This window comes from Pristiophorus japonicus, chromosome 9 (genome assembly GCF_044704955.1).
Source record: "Pristiophorus japonicus isolate sPriJap1 chromosome 9, sPriJap1.hap1, whole genome shotgun sequence".
Classification (NCBI taxonomy): Eukaryota; Metazoa; Chordata; class Chondrichthyes; family Pristiophoridae; genus Pristiophorus; species Pristiophorus japonicus.
In genome coordinates, this window is record NC_091985.1 from 10,790,986 (window position 1) to 10,803,311 (window position 12,326).

At 45.7% G+C, this 12,326-nt stretch overlaps 1 protein-coding gene across 1 annotated transcript in view; it reads left to right on the forward strand.

The window, feature by feature from the left end:
* The first annotated feature begins 2,080 nt into the window (after positions 1-2,080).
* LOC139272935 (collagen alpha-1(XII) chain-like) overlaps positions 2,081-12,326 on the forward strand; it is a 317,348-nt gene continuing 307,102 nt past the window's right edge. Inside the window, exon 1 of the mRNA XM_070889065.1 lies at positions 2,081-2,256. The gene's annotated coding sequence lies outside the window, so the exon portion shown is untranslated. The remainder of the gene's footprint in view (positions 2,257-12,326) is intronic.

Genomic DNA, 12,326 nt, shown 5'->3' on the forward strand with positions numbered 1-12,326 from the left:
TAAACCTCTCCAAATGATTACATTATATTAGCTTAAACAAATAGCAAAGCTATTGGGGAAAGTTGTCGTCAGGTCAAATGATTGCACTGATTGCCGGCTCTGGGGAGTTCCACAGCACAGCCTGCTGCGGAGCAGGGAATGACCTCAGGATTTCCGCCTTTATATGCGCGTGTGCTAGATCCTGAAATTACGGTCAGTTGTTTGATGGGTAATGATGGCAGATGCTGACAGTTTCACCGTCTTTACTGCCGCAAAATCCAGGCCATTATTCTCTCCCTCTCTTCTGTCCCCAAAACCGTTTCAGCCATGGTTCAGTGGGTAGCACTCTCGCCTCTAGAGTCACAAGGGTTGTGCGTTCTAAATCCCACTCCAGAAACTTGAGCACATAAATCCAGGCTGACACACCAAGTGCTGAGGGTGTGCTGTGCTGTCGGAGGTGCCGTCTTTCGGATGAGACGTTAAACTGAGGCCCCGCCCGCCCTCTCAGGAGGACGTAAAAGATCCCCTGGCACTATTTTTCAAAGAAGAGCAGAGGAGTTATCCCCGGTGTCCTGACCAATATTTATCTCTCAATCAACAGAACACAAAAACAGATTATCTGGTCATTATCACATTGCTGTTTGTGGGAGCTTGCTGAGCGCAAATTGGATGCCGCGTTTCCCACATTACAATAGTGACTACACTCCAAAAAGTGCTTCATTATCTGTAAAGCGATTTGAAACGTTCGGTGGTCGTGAAAGGCGCTATATAAATGAAAGTCTTCCTTTCCCAAATCAAGCAGACAAACGGAAGGGAAACCCTTCCGAGTTGGTGAAAACGGATCATTTCTCCAATAGCGCCGACTGCCTTTGAATTGCCAGACTCTGACCTGCGTGTTCCAGCAGCGAGCCCGAGTGATTCGAGGAGACGGTATCAACTGACCCCCGAGATCCGTGGCGAGAGATTGATTGGATCTTATCTTTCCCAATCTCACTTGGGTATGTCTAGACAGGTCACAGTGTGCACTGTCTGATCTAAATAGTTTCCAGATTGCTGGGACCTGTAAAAGATGCATCGAATTTAATCTCCAGCAGTGGCATTTTAGTAAAAGTTTCCCTTTATAAAAAAAAGCAATACTCCTTCTGGTGTCAGAGTGGGTGGGTGTGCATAGTGTCCATTTGCTGTTTTATTTTAGCATTGAACCGTGTTCAAGAGGAGACACAATACGACTGACACATAAACACGCTCCAGGCCGGGACAACCCCACTCGAGAGCTTTCATACAAAGTTGCAACCCAGCTCCAGCCGTGGAAAAAATTAATTCACTCTCAGTTGCTTAAAGCCAACGAGAGAGAAAGAGAAATATGGAATGGGAGACAATTATTATATGTCCTACTTTTGCACAAGGGACGGGGGGGGGGGGGGGGGAGAGGGCGATATTATAATTGGGAAAACACGAGAATAGTAAAGGAAGAAATAATTTGCAAATATTTATATTGCACCGCTTGGGACCCCTAAAATTGCACTTTAGGGTATTTTAAGAGGGTAAAAATGCAAAATCCTAGTTCTGATGAAAGGTAATCACCTTAAAGGTTAAGGCTGGAGACTCCCTCTCCCTCTCCACAGATACTGTCTGACTTGCACTTTCTATTTTTAAAACATTGTTTGAGCTGAATGATAGAAATAAATAAACGTAAATAAATGGACAGAATTAGCTGAGCTGAGCGCGCGTGCTTATTTGAATAAGGTGACTTTCACTGTAAACATCTACTTTATTCAGCCGGGTTGCTGCAGCCCTAGTTTAGTCTCAAGCTGTGTGTTTGGGATTCTGAGCTCTTGGCTTGAGGACCTTGTGTGAATCTGATCATGGTATTAGAAATGGAATGTAATTACGTTAGACAACTATGCGGAGCGTTGGCAGCCTGCGTTCGAATCAGATATTACATCTATCACATCATGACATTATTTTTCCCTCTTCACGTTTCTCTCACCCCCCCCCCCCCCCCACCCCTCCCTCTTAAAGACTCATTTCGTAACAGCTTACGAAAGCTGCATTTTTCTGGTCTTGCATGGGCTGTAGAATAGGTCAGTATTAAGCTAAGCTTTCCAAGATAGGATCGTCCCACTTCTCTCTCACAGAGAGAGAGCGAGAGTCTGCAAGACTTCGGAGCAATCGAACAACCAGGACTTCCCACCCCCTAGTGCAGCAACTCAACCCCCAGCCCATTCCCGGGTCCCAGCCTAACCCTGCGACTACAAGATTCCCCACTCTGCACAGGTTTGCTATCGATTCGTTAACTTCAGTTTATTGCAGCCGATTTTAGCAGGGATTTCACTCCTGTAAGTGTCTCATGTTTGGGGCTAGTGTGCAAAGTAACTTTATTTACAATTGTGTGGGGATATCGACGCATTGTTATATTGTATGTATATATATTTTATCCCAATAATTTAATTAAGCTTTAATATTTTATATGATGGATGCCTTCATTTAAACTTTCGATTTTATACAGTTAGATAGTTTTGAGTGCAGCAGTACTATAATCATTTTTAAAATTTAGAATTGAGATAAAACCAGGGAAGCCTTGCAAGCAATAAATTGCTGACTTGGTTCAGCTTGTGTTGTGCCGTTTCATTTGAAAGTGTAAACCTGGTGTAGATATTTGTAGTTCTAAAACAAAACTGTATCTGTTGTGTTTGGACCGTGCCGTCTGTTTCTATCTTGGGTTAGGGACCAGTTATAGCAGGACCACATTGAGGCATCCTGCAGTTATTCCTGGAGAACTGGCGTGTGTGAAATGGGAAAAAAAACACAGGCTCCTATTCACCCAGAGCTAAAAGTACCAGAGCAGTTCCTGTACTGAGTGCAGTGCACGGGGGATCCGGTGGGGTGGGGCAGGCGGGAGAGAAGCGTTACATGGGGGCTGCTCGCTGCTCCTGGGGATGGACAGGGGATGAGGGAGATCAGTCACAGACGCCTATCGGCTTTGATTTCCACACGCAGTCACACACACGCACACAGAGACACACTCACACACTCATACTGACAGACACACGATCACACAGTCACAATCACACACATGCACACACTCATACTGACACAAACAGACACACAATCACACAGACACACACTCATACTGACACACAGACACACACAGAGGCAGAGACACATTCCTACTGACACACAGTCACAGTCAGTCACACACATACACACCAACACACGCAGACATACGGGCGGACAGTCAAATACAGACACACGCACACACATGTACATAAAAATATAAAAGTGGTCGATGTATAGAGAAATATACGAGTTGGTCTCAGTTTAAAAAGTTACCTGTAATCACGAGAAGTTTTAAATATATAACTTCAACTAATGACTATATACAGTTAAAACTCTATTTTGACCTGCAGTCCAATTATCTAGGAGCAAAACGCATAAAGTTGATCATTTTAAACTATTTTTTCTTGTTTCGAAAGTTACTGTGGGCCAAAACCCCTTAAATCAGGTCACTGTGCTCGGCCGGTGCCTTGGATTGATGTGTCTGATCTAGGTAGTGCATTGTGTTTAAATACACTGTAGCTTGTGATACTTTGGACAATGAATTGCAAGCTGCACGACAACCCGAGAGCCGCAGATCTGTCTGCTGTCCCACGTGTAGTTAACAGGAGTCTGCTGACCCCCCCTAACGCTCTGTAAGTGATGTCCTGATGTCTGGGATCTGACAGGACGCAGACCCGCGGCCGTGCCGTCAGGCGGCGCTGCAGTACCAGCCCAGACTCAGAGCAACTTTTCTTTAGGTGAACTTACAAAGTTTTTCTCCTTAAAAACGAAAACCTTTTTTAATCACAGTAAGCGGAATGTAACGCTGACTTTCACCAATGTGTAAAAGTCAGTCAGCAGGGGAAAACTTAATTGTTTTTGTTTTGCTACTTTCGTTGCTTAAATATATCTTAAGGGGGGAAATATGACTGCAGCAGATGAATATCCAGTTGCAACCTCTGTGCATTCCTAAAGTTCGAGGGTAACATCTGTAAATTGTGAATGAATTTGTGGCTCTGCCCAACTTCTGAGTGGATTTAAAGTCCCAGTAGGCAGCAAAGCATGGTAGCAGATATTTAACACTCAAGAAGCGTGGGCCATATGCTTAATGTCTGCCCCCAGATATATTTACCAAGGTCAAGTTGGACTGAGAGAGACTAACACTGCTCTCCCGAATGTCATTGTAATATTGCAATCAGTCCTGACGATGTCAATTGGTGAATTGCTTTTAGACAGACTTTGTGGGAGCGGAGGGAGGGAGGTCGCTAGGAGACAAGTCTTAATCTTGGAAGCGTTGTTTAGGATTCTTTTAAAAAAGGAGCTGGAAAATCTGAAATAAAGGCTGGGGGTGGGGAATATACTGCAGATTCCCCCAGTATCTGTAAAGAGATACAAATAAGGACAGGTTAACATTTGGGGAGTAGGATTTTGTCAGGGCTCACAGTGAGCGTGGAGGAATTGAAAGTTGGGGGAGGAAGAGAGACTGTGATGTGTTTCTTCACATTGTATGTATACCGGAGGACTACAGAGGGGCGCCCATCCATCTCAGTAGACGTAATGTAACCCAGATTTCCCTTTTAAAGTGCAGGGTTTGTTTATCCTCTCAGGGAAGTAAACCCCAGGGCAGAGCTTAACGAGCTTCTGCACAAATACAAATTACTGATGTAATCTGCAAAAGGGGGTTCTCCTGCAAATACTGACACATTCCCTCTGCCGAGGCTCCTGAAAGACAATAGGAGGAACAGCGGTATCATCACAAGAGATTGCACCGTTAGTAGACAGTCACAAAGTTAGCTGGCTAGTTGTGTCAACCGATCCAGTAATCTGCAGACCTTGTAGATCCCCAGATCTCCTTTGAGGCTCCCCCCCCCTCCCCCACAGTTTGAACAATTTATGGTTTAGAGAGCTGGGTGCTGCGGGTCAGATGGAGGGAGAAGAGCTTGTCAGATATAGGGTGGGGGGATTTATGAGCAGTAAGACAGTATCAGGCTGGGATTGGGAAAGGAAAATGATCAGAAATAGAGATATCTTTGGTGGTCTGGGCTGAAAGAGTCCAGCTGGTCGAAGGAAATAGCGTTCTCTTTCCATGACAGCTTTGCCTCTAATCCCCGCGATCACCGGTTTACTAAATTATACTTTTCATAACAATCTGGTGTGTGTTTGACCGCTTAAGATCGAAGTGGTGGGTTAGATTGTGAATTGTGCAGCCTTGCCTTATGGCTCCCTGAATGTACTTTTACTCGGCAGGAAATTTGCTGGGACTTTGCTATCGTTCATCATTTGCTCTCCTCAGATTCTGCCCTTGCCGGCACCAGACACCCACAGTCACGGATCAACTTTCCCCTTGACTTGACTTCCAGCAGACGCTTTGCACGCCTACACCTCCTCCTGTCTCCGAGTCTGACACCGCATGAGGTTATCGCTGGGAGATCTCCCAACTCCCCAGCACACAAATGGCTGGTGAGGTGATGAAGTGACTCACAACCCGAGCCTCCCACCCCCACAGCCCAAAGGACGTGTCCTCACTGGCTGCGCTTTCAGGGAATTTGATTCAAAGTTGGAAAAAAAAGTGCAAATCGGCATTCCACATGTCAAGACTCTCTCTGTAAAACTAGTTAAAAGATTTCAAGCTTAAACAGTTCTGCCATGTCCCCCAAATCGGAACACTCACGATGAATACGAGCTTGAACAGTATCGAGTGTGTAAGGCTCTAAAATGCAACAAAATTAAAGAGGCGCATGTGCATTCTTCTACATACTTTGGTTCAAACCCATTTTGATTCCTCCCCCTCTATATTTTTTTACCCCACACTGCATCAAATGACCGAAGACCCACAGCCACCGCTGCTGACAGTATAAGATCTCTTCCTTTGAATCATAGAATCTGACAGCACAGAAGGAGGCCATTCGGCCCATCGTGCTGGCTCTTTGAAAGAACGATCCGATTAGTCCCACTCCCCTGCTCTTTCCCCCTAGCCCTGCAAATGTTTCCTTTTCAAGTATTTAACTAATTTCCCTTTTGGAAGTTACCGTTGAATCTGCTTTCACCGCCCTTTCAGGCAATGCATTCCAGATCATAACAACTGGCTGCGTAAATAAAATTCTCCTCATCTCCCCCTCTGGTTCCTTTGCCAATTATCTGAAATCTGTGTCCTCTGGTTACTGACCCTCCTGCCATTGGAAAATGCAAAGATCCATTCTTTGCATTTTGGGGATTAGAAAGATTATTGTTTCTTTAAACAAAAGCTCAGGTCTAGACTTCTGCCCGACATGTGATTTATCTCACCTCTGTTCCATGGATGTCAGTGTCTATTAAACAGGCACAGACCTCTTTACTGATTTCTGCCTGCGGTTAACAATACTCTCTCAAATCTTACTGGCAATGTTGATTTTTGGGTTGAAAGTTATTGAAGTTTAGTTGTGATGTGTGAGGTTAGAATCATCTTGGCTTAGGGCCTTCTATCGATGACAGAATAAATACAGAATCTCCTTCCTGCCCATGTCTATTTTTGTTTAAGAAAAGAAGTGGCGTTTAAGGCAAGTGACAGAATTTCTCCCCCAACCCCTCCAGTGGCTACCCTTGGCTCAGTTGGTCGAACTCTCGTTGGCAGGTTGTGGGTTCAAGTCCAGACACTTGAGCACATAATCCAGGCTGGCACTCCCAGTGAGGTACTGAGGGAGTGCTGCACTGTCGGAGGTGCTGTCTTTCAGATGAGATGTCTGCTCCCTCAGGTGGACGTAAAAGATCCCAAGGTACTATTTCGAAGAAGAGCATGGGAGTTATCCCCGGTGTCCTGGCCAATATTTATATCTCAATCAACATAACTAAAAACAGATTATCTGAACATTTTGAGCTTGTTTTTTTGTGGGAGCTTGCTATGCACAAATTGGCTGCCGTGTTTCCTACATTACAACAGTGACTACACTTCAAAAGTAACTAATTGGCTGTGAAGCACTTTGGGCTGTGAAAGTTGCTATATAAATGCAATACTTTCTTTCTTGCTTTGTTTTATCCACCGAGCAGGGAACCCATGCAGCCTAGAAAGATCCCACATTCACTCCCCAGCTCTGTGCACTGTCATTGACCTGAGCAGCCCAAGGTTAGAAAGAGGACGGTGAGGATTCGACCAGGATTCCTGCTCCTGATCATGATTCAGTAGCCTCTGGCGGAAGTGCATGTTACCGTATCTGTGTTTGCGTGTGTGAGGGGGTAGGGTGGGGGGAAGGGAAGGGGAACATCAAATAAGGATTGACCTTGATTGTGATGTTTCATGGCAGAATAGCTCATTGCCACTCACTGTTAAAGCTTTCGAATGAATGATGGACACTTGGGCAAGCTACCAAAGGGCTGCAGACATTGAGGGACATTGGCCCAATGAGAGGGCGACAACTTCAGGAGGGAGTGTAAGTGGGTTGAGGGAGGCAGGCGGGGAGGGGAGGGGAGGAGAGGGGAAATATGTTTGATCCAACTTGGCAGTCAATTAAATTAAATTTACCTCCTGAATGGTGGGTTGCAACAATTTAAACTGTGACATGAATGGTAAAACAGCTCAATGATATCCAATATAGCAAAGGTTAGTCATATAAATACAATTCTTATCTTTTTTGGAGACGGCGTGTATCACTAACCTCCCATGAGGGTCAGTCTGCAACTGGCCAGTGCCTGATATATTGCAGATGGTCCTTGTGGAAGCTTTGTTTCAATGTTGTTGAAAGGGATCAGTTGGGAGACACAGACACTTTCCCATTGTGACCTCTGCCTGTTTAGTAAAAAAAAAACAGCATTTCCCAAACTTGTGCCTGATCTTCAATTTTTCTGTGAGATGCATACGGTGGTTTGTATGTAAATGTGTGAGTGTATGAGTGTGAGTGTGTGTGTGTGAGAGAGTGTGTGTCTGTGAGTGTGAGTGTGTGTGAGTGAGTGTATGTGAGTGTGAGAATGTAAGTGTGTGTGTGTGTGTGTGTGTGAGTGTGAGAATGGAAGTGTGTGCGAGTGTGGGTGTGAGTGTGTGTGGGTGTGAGTGTGAGAGTGTAAGTGGGTAAGTGTGAGTGTGTATATATGTGTGTGTGAGTGTGGGTATGAGTATGTGGGTGTGTGAGTGTGAGTGTGTGAGATAGTGTAGGTGTGAGTGTGTGAGTTTGAGTGTGTGTGCATGTGTGTGAGTGGGTACACTAGGTCCATGCAGCAGAGCTGGTCTCCAGTCGTCTTGGGTAATCCTTGCCACTGGACCAAGACCTAGCTCTGTCAAGCCCGTGTGGTGGCTGGTGTGCAACGGCCACCACACGTTAAAAAAATCCACGCACAGGCATCTTCCACCCTTGAGGATGTAATTCAGATCCTTCATTGAAACACCTGTGAACTCGTCCTTTTTTGGCATGGAAGCAAGTCATCCTTGTTTCAAGGGACCGCCTATGATTGATGATTGATGTGAGTGGATGTGTGTGTGGGTATGAGTGTGTGACTGTGTGCGGATGTGTGTGTGTGAGTCTGTGTGTGTGTGAGTTTGTGTGGATATGAGTGTGTGGGTGTGTGTGTGTGTGTGTGTGTGAGGGTGTTTGTGTGTGGGTGTGTGTATGTGGGTGTGGGCGAGTGTGTGGGTGAGTGTGTGTGGGTGAGTGTGTGTGTGTGTGAGTGTGTGTGTGTGTGTGCGTATGTGTGTGAGTGTGTGTGCGTGAGAGTGTGTGGGTGTGTGTGTGGATGAGTGTGTGGGTGTGTGTGTGTGTGAATGGTTGTGTGTGTGTGGGTGTGTGTGTAAGTGTTTGTGGGTGTATGTGTGAGTGTGTGTGGGTATGTGTGCATGAGGGGGGCGTGTGTGTGGGTGAGTGTGTGAATGTGTGTGGGTGTGTGTGAGTGTGTGGCTATACGTGCATGAGGGGCGCCGTGTGTGTGGGTGTGTATGTGAGTGTGTGTGGGTGTGTGTGAGTGGGTGTGTGTGCGTGTGTGTGTATGATTGTGTGTGTGTGAGTGTGTGTGTGTGGGTGTGTGTGAGTGTGGGTATGTGTGCATGGGGGGGTCGTGTGTGTGGGTGTGTGAGAGTGTGTGTGGGTGTGTGTGAGTAGGTCTGTGTGTATGTGTGTAGGTGTGTGTGTGGGTGTGTGTGTGTGTGTGTAGGTGTGTGTGTGAGTGTGTGTGGGTGTGTGTGTAGGTGTGTGTGAGTGTGTGGGTATGTGTGCATGAGGGTGTGTGTGTGTGTGTGTGGGTGTGTGTGTGTGGGTGTGTGAGTGTGTGTGTGTGTGTGTGTGTGTGTGTAGGTGTGTGTCGGAGTGTGTGGGTATGTGTGCGTGAGTGGGGGGCGTGAGTGTGGGTGTGTGTGTGAGTGTGTGTGTATGAGGGGACGTATGTGTGCATGTGTGTGGGTGTATGTGTGAGTGTGTTTGAGTATATGTGTGTGATGGGGCGTGTGTGTGTACGTATGTGGGTGTGTGTGAGTGTGTTTGAGTATATGTGCGTGAGGGGGGTGTGTGTGTCCGTGTGGAAGGGAGTGGGTGGTATTTTTAAGATGAAATTCCAGTTTCTGTCAGAAGATGGCAACAAGGCAAAGATAATTAAACTAGTGGAAATTTTCCTCTCATCTCCTCGAGCAAACACCTGTTCTCCCGAAATGTTGAGTCGGGCAGAAAGTTGTCAAGCTCGTCAAACAGAATCCAACTGGAATTTAAACAATGTTTTTTTTTCCATTGGTCTAATTTTATGTTACATGCATCGAAGGCTCCCTATTATCCCATCTCTCACAGTAAGCTGTAGGGTAACTGTCTCACAACATGGCATCACCATCACGCCACTCCAGAGCTCAGCCATGCCCCCTCCCCCACACCTGGGATTCTCTCACTCTCTGTTCCCAAAGAACCCCCCCCCCTGTCACCCCCCACTCAACTGGGTGCCTAACCATCTCCCACCCCACCGCTGTCAACAAATATAACATAAAAGACATAAGAAATAGGAGCAGGAGTGGGCCATTTGGCCCCTTGAGCCTGCTCCGCCATTCAATAAGATCATGGCTAATCTGATCATGGACTCAACTCCACTACTCCGCATAACCCTTGTTTCCCATATCATTCAAAAATCTGTGTATCTCCACCTTAAATATATTCAATGTCCCAGCCTCAACAGCTCTCTGGGGTAGAAAATTCCAAAGATTCACCACCCTCTGAGAGAAGAAATTCCTCCTCATCTCAGTCTTAAATGTGGGACCCCTTATTCTGAAACTATGCTCCCTGGTTCTAGATTCCCCCACGAGGCGAAACATCCTCTCAACATCTACCCTGTCGAGCCCCCTCAGAATCTTATACGTTTCAATAAGATCACCTTTCATTCTTCTAAACTCCAATGAGTATAGGCCCAACCTGCTCAACCTTTCTTCATCACAACCCCTTCATCCCAGGAATCAACCAAGTGAACCTTCTTCTGAACTGCCTCCAATGCAAGTATATCCTTCCTTAAATACGGAGACCAAAACTGTACGCAGTACTCCAGGTGTGGTCTCACAAATACCTTGTACAGTTGCAGCAGGACTTCCCTACTTTTATACTCCAGCCCCCTTGCAATAAAGGCCAACATTCCATTTGCCTTCCTAATTACTTACTGTACCTCTCTCTTTCTCTGCCTCATTCCTTAGTTGGGTACCAGAAGGGTTTCCTGCCCATCCTCCCAATCTTTCCCTGATTTCTCCACAATAGGAAAAACAAAAGAAATACAGCTCCTTTCAGGACCTCATATTGTCTCATAAGTGCTTTACAGTCAATGAAGCACTTGTGAAGGGTAGTCACTGTTGTAATTTGGGAAACACGGCAGACAATTGTGCACAGCAAGCTCCCAGAAACAGCAATGAGATAAATGACCAGATAGTCGTTTTTATTCATGTTGGCTGAGGGATAGCTCTGTGGTCTTCGAAATAGTATTGTGGGGACTTATACATACAGGGTCCCTCCATCTTCCCACGTCACATGGTCTTGGATGTTTTACTATGTTAAAAATGCTATATAAAACCAAGTTGTTGTTTTATACCCTATTTTCCCATCTCTTCATTCAATTCAGGATATCTCTTGCTGCCCCCCCACCACCATCAAAGAGGTCTTCTACCCTCAACAAGCTCCACGGTGCCACCAAACTCTAACAGGGGATCTATCCTTCTCTCTTCTTGGTTCCCCCCCACCCCGCCCATTTCTCCTCACTCCTTATTATTCCTTTCTTTTTCTTGTCCTCCTTAATAAAGTCTCTTTTTCGCACCTTCCAGTCACCGAACTGGATCTTTCTCACATTGTGCCCCCCTCTGAACCTCAAGAAGCCTTCCCCATTGACTTCACCAATTTATTTCCTTGTTCCGCCCCCCCCCTCCGCCGCCCCTCTATGGTGCCTCGTTTTCTCTCTCTCTCTCTCTGGTCCTCAAACACTCTTCCCTTAATGCATCTGTCTCAGTCCTGCCATCTTCTCTCCCTGTTCTTTGGACTACTAAAATAAATAAATGAAGTCAGGAGTTTATTCACTAGAGGTGGACTCTTGTCAATGAGTATATCAGGGTTGCTATTGGTTATATGTACATAAAGCTCAATCCTCAGTGTGTGTTTGGATCTGCATGGTTGTTCCTGGGAATTTTAGTACTTTTACATAGCAGATGGACAGGAAATGAACTTGGGATCTCCTCTTCTATATAACTGAGTGTCACACCCCAATTGGATGCCAAATCTGGTTGGACATATTCCTGGAGGTTTCATTAAAAAGAGCACAGCAAGCTCTCACAAACAGCAAGGTGATAATGATCAGATAATCTGTTTTTTTAAGCGATGTTGATTGAGGAATAAATATTGGCCGGGACAACGGGGATAACAACCTTACTTTTTTTCGAAATAGCGCCATGGGATCTTTTACATCCACCTGAGAGGGCAGAGAAGATCTCAGTTTAATGTCTCATCTGATAGTCGGCACCTCCGACGGTGCAGCACTTCCTCAGCACTGCACTGGAGTGTCAGCCTGGATTTTTGTGCTCAAATCACTGGAGTGGGACTTGAACCCACAACCTTCTGACTCAGCTGTGTCATGGCTGAGACTCAGATCAGGATCCAACTCCTGAATTCCGCTCCCACTCTCATGTTGATCTGCATCCAAAACTTGCACTGATACATGAAGCACTGCAGTATATATATATAGTACTTATACCACAGATCTATCAAGTGGGCAGAGTCAATGATTGGGGCACTGGGCAGTACAGTTACACCAACAAAAACAACTTGCATTTAGACATCACCTTTAATGTAGTAAAACATCCCAATGCATTTCACAGGAGCGTTGCCAGACAAAATTTGACACCGAGA